This window comes from Clinocottus analis, unplaced genomic scaffold (assembly GCF_023055335.1).
Source record: "Clinocottus analis isolate CAN_PGR_092001 unplaced genomic scaffold, fCliAna1.0.p SCAF_9, whole genome shotgun sequence".
Classification (NCBI taxonomy): Eukaryota; Metazoa; Chordata; class Actinopteri; order Perciformes; family Cottidae; genus Clinocottus; species Clinocottus analis.
The window spans coordinates 18,594,347-18,599,696 of record NW_027176251.1 but is presented as its reverse complement, the minus strand read 5'-3'; positions in this window follow the sequence as shown (position 1 = coordinate 18,599,696).

Genomic DNA, 5,350 nt, shown 5'->3' with positions numbered 1-5,350 from the left:
TCAACATGAATCACCTCACACAATAATCACACGAGACACAAGAGTAAGGCAAACACTGGAAGTATAAGTGATGATTGTCTATATATGAAATAAGTCATGAAAATAACACATCCCCGACCCTGACACCTACCTACCACTTTACTGCACCCCCAACCTCACCACAGGGAAACCGTGTCCTCATTTCTGTGTTTGTCTTTGTTGGGTACCCTTTTAGTTTAGTTATATGTATTACATTTTTTAATAAAAATGTTTGAAACGATACAATGATGAATATGTAAGCCTCAACAACTGAAAAACATTACATGGGAGCTCCTTAAAGGATAATTCCAGTTTATTACAACAATGATCTTATTTTCGTAGCTGGCCATCAACTCCATTCAATATTACAAAGCAGTAAAATCTATATTTTTTTATTTGTTGCAGTGTAAAAAGAAAAAGCTAATTTAGAATCACAATGACGTTTAGTTAAGTTTTAGTCAATTATTTATTTATTCAAAACAATTAATACAGTAAATAATTGTCTTGAATAATTAAATAATTGACTGCAGTGGATGTTAAAAAAAACATGGCGGTTCAGAATTGGCCTAATGTTTGACCTGTGGTGTTTTTAGGAACCGCTCATACAAACAACTTCACACTGAGTTTGCTTTGGTCCTCAGCAACACCGCTGCCATTACATACTGTAGATTCTATTTAATTATGTTACTATTACATTGTACCTTAAATAATTTACAAAAGACCCCCAAAGCACTTAAACATATGCAACTCAGCTGTATACAACTTACTGTGTACTTCTAATTCAGAAAACATTGTGGGACTACGTTTATCAGACACAGAGTTTGAATTGGTAGTTCCATCTTGAATTGAGGTGAAGTAAATTTAAGTCCATTGTGCTGATAATACATCTCTGCAGGGCTTTACTGTGCAGTTTTAATTGTTTTATCATTAATTTTCAATAGTTTTACTTTAGAAAAAAGTTATGATTAGCCTTCTTCTACCCCTGCCAATACCAACATTCCCAGTTAGAGAAAGGGTGAAAAGTAAAGCAGGACAGTGTTTGCCTTAAGCCTCCAAATCACTAATTCTGTCCCTGAAAAACACACCCTGGTCAGAAACATTGGTGCAATACACTTAGTGGAGGTAATTTCCAAATAGGCGTATTAAACCACTGCAGTTACAAAGTAGAGCATGGATTTAATTAGTGGAGGTATTTTTCCGGCAATAACGTTATTATTGTTAGAATTTAGTATCAGCATCAGGGAAATACTGTCTTATTAACGAGGAAAATCACACCCAAATCGCAGCCTACTCAAAAGCACACCAGTGAAATACACTCTGGTTAGATTCTGCTTCCAGCTAGCCATCTGCTCCTGATGACTCCACGATCAGGAGGAAGAGTTCATTTGGAACCCTTTCCAACAGAGCCATTGTGTTCTTGTTTATTCAAAGTGCATCAATGTTAAACATGTACCGTGTCCAAGTTGCCCCAAATTGCAAGATATGCAAAAGGACATACATACGGACAGGACGACATTCCTTGCTTTATAGTTGAAGTTTACAGTCTGGGCAGCAAAAGACACCATCTGACCTTAGACCTGTGCTTGGATGAGGATAGCATTAGAAGAAAGCGTAGGTGGATATAATGGATAAGAAAACCACCAATAGTTACAATGCCATGATAGTTAAATGTCTTTCTCGGGAGCTGTAGTTTTTTGTACGTTGACCGATAGATCCTTGTTTAGCTTTGCTAAAATCATAAAGGGTTCCAATTGCAATTGCAAGGTTTCTAATGGCAGATAGTAATTAATGTTTGGATATAGTTTGGTAACTGGGAAAGATTTAAAGAATCCTTCCAGAGATGACAAATGCTTGTGAACCAGCAGCTATAGGAAGTGACATCATCAGTTTCATTTTTGATGACAGATCACAGTTCACAAGTTACACAGTTTACACAGTTCAGATTTGACCTGCTGTACTTACTGTAGTACACACAGTTTTCCTGTGCAATGAGAGAATATTAGTGATGTTTCAGGTGTGCGCACTTTCAATTTGACCTCACCCAAAAAAAAGCGTTTTGAAAAACTTAGATAAAGTGTTGCTTTGTTTCCAACCTGTCTGTTCGTCCCTTATTAAGTTGGTTACTGTGAATTCTGAATTTGAACGGATTATTATAAAAGGAATATGAAAATGTTCCTCAGTTTCAAACTTTTGAGTATGTCGACAAATAGAATATGCTCACATTAACATTTGTTGCAATTTTGTCAACAATTAACCTGACATGCATGTCTTTTGTCTTGTGGGAGAAAACACATGGCTAGCTGAGGGAGAACATGCAAACTACACACCAGGTGGGAACCAAAAGATAACTGCAAATTATAGACCCAAATTATAATGAAGCATAATTATCCATTTAATCTTGTGAACACCCAGATTTTTGCTGTCTAATCTAGTATCTAATCTAGAATAATTTACGTTAAATCCATAAACAGAGGCTGTCCTTCCTGTCGGATTGTCTGTTTGTTTACTGGCGGAACATGTGACTGATGTTGAACAATTAAAGGCTTTACACAAATAAAATGTACATTGCATACTCAGCACAGCCACGGATTGGTCTGGGTTCAGACTTCTGCTAAGTGATGTCGGAGCTGTTTGGAGATTATAGAACGTATTAATGATTTGACTCATGGACCCAAAATTATTACAAAATGTATCCAACAATCAGCAGCCACCACTGTAGTAGCGTTTTGTAGTATCATCATGTGCCATCTTTCTACCAACAACACTTTTAACTCACACTTGAATGAAAACTGTCTGTCATTCATTATTCTTAAATTAAAAACAAACTGCACTGTTTTAATTGTACTATTTTAATGTACCTGGTTTTGTCGTTAGTCAGAATTCCCTCTGTTACCGAATGAGGAGTGTTGATGATGGTCACCTGACCCCAGTCCCTTCGGCCTCTTGGTGCCAGTGGACTTGTTGAGTAGCAGCAAAAAAGTGAGCTACGCATCAACTTTGTCACAATAGGGCTGTTATTTTTTATGTGTATTTGTTGTTATGATGATGATGTTATTGTGACCCACTATGCTAACGTTGTTGTTGTTGTGGTAAATAAATTATTTAAGTTTCAAGGGAATTCAGTGTCATGTGTGTTCTTTTTTATATTTATTCTGACTGCTGCAGTGTTCTTCTGTCCTTTCTGGGAAGGCACTCACGTTTTTATTCTTTCTTGTGATACAATTCAGCTCAAAATATGATATTTGAAATATATATATAATATGGATCATCAATGATCATTAATTAGTATCGGCAGCAAAGGAACCCGATATGGGATCTTTTATAAAAAAGGTATATTTGTTTCCTTTTATTCTTATGTACTGATCCGATCTGTGACTCTGATCACTGATAAGTTCTAAACCGTGCATTTTTGTATTCATGGCGCCACTGTTGTTCACATTATGTGTACCCACAACATTATAAATAACAGTTTGTATTAGCACATGTACTGTCTTGTATCAAGTGCTATTGATGTATATAACTTCAACTGCTCTGAAGTCAGTAAACAATCAAAACTAAGAAATGTTATCTTTACTTAGTTATAGTATTTCATGGTGGGTTTTTTTATTCATAAAAAATATAACTATTGAACATTCATCCGCATAGACAAAAGAACATGCACATATTCTGCTGTTTCCTCATCAGAAAAGACTTGCATGTTTCTAAACAGCTGGTAGGAGCCTGCACCTCAAGATGTAGTTCAACGCCAACCTTAAGTACCACAGCAGAAAGTAGGTGGAAGGTTAGGGTGTGGAGGGCTTGCAGCATGTCTGACTTTTTTTTTTACAGGTGATCAGAGTTAATTTCCCAAATTTACTTCAATTACTAGTAACAATACTTTTACCAAGCCTAACTGCATGTTTTATATATATATATATATATATATATATATATATATATATATATATATATATATATATATATATATAAAAATATATATATATATGTATATACATATATATATATATATGTGTGTATATATATGTATATATATTTATATATATATATATATATATATATATATATATATATATATATATATATATATGTAGCTTGCTTTGTGTGTGTGTGTGTGTGTGTGTGTGTGTTGACACAAGATGCTGACAGTATGAAAGTGGACTGGGTGGAGTGAAGAGAAATGGAATGAGAGCAGCATTAGCGGAGTGTGGGAGGCTTGTGTTAGCTCTGGAATGAGGCTCTGTAAGAGGGATTAGGTCTGCATGGTGGACTAGTGATAAATAAAGGCTGTGAGGAGAGCCTGGCACTGGCTCCAAGTCGTAACCTGGACCTCCACCAATTATATATTAGATGGAAACTATTGCACTGTGTCATCATTTGGGTCATTGGTGATCATGTTGAGCAGAGCAGAGCTGCACAATCTCTCCCTCACACACACACACACACACACACACACACACACACACACCCCATGAGCAGATGTTTAAATAACTCGGTTGTATGGTTTAGTAGATTCTGCTTCTATCAATGAAGGGTTGCATTCACGGATAATAGAATATATACAACTTGACAGTGTTACTTCCAAATAATGTTGCAATATACAGCATACGCCAATATTACCGGTATCATTGTAATATTGAGGTGTATCATTAAGGTTCATTTGAGATTCATACACTTGGAAAACTTCTTTCATTTCTCTATTTCTGAGATTTATAATCTTGGAAATGACTGGAGATATCGTTCCCGTCATTTCTGTATTGCTGGTGGACAGTCTTGAACGTAAGAGGAGCTATCGCTTTATAGAGATTCCAAGGTGACACACAAGCATGCAGTGTGTACATCACCAACATAAAGTAGCCTACCTAATTATGGAGCCAACTCATTTGAACCCGAACCATAATCTTTTCCTATACCTAACCAAACTAAATAACTTCCTAAGAAAAGAGACGTTTATTTTAAAAAGACGAGTGAAAAACGAGTGGAAATTGACATATGCAAAACTTATTCCGCTGACCCGATGTCAGTAATGTTGGTATTGCACACGATTGTTCACATTTTGTAACAAACTAAAGCAAAGCTAGAGAGAGTCTCAACTCCACACTCATCATGGCCCATCATGGAATGAGGAGGCTGCACATGTCTGATTGTCGCTTCGAGAAACTACTAAAGAACTAAAAAAAGTTGCACAAAGCCTTCTGCGTCTTCAGAAGGAGTTGTGTGGAGGAGTCCAATAAAGTCCTACTAAATCTGTGGAATACTTTTTACCCTGTCTGCAGGTGGAGCCAATCAGCCATACTAATATCGAGCCATTTATGACTTAAGGCACACACTCCCG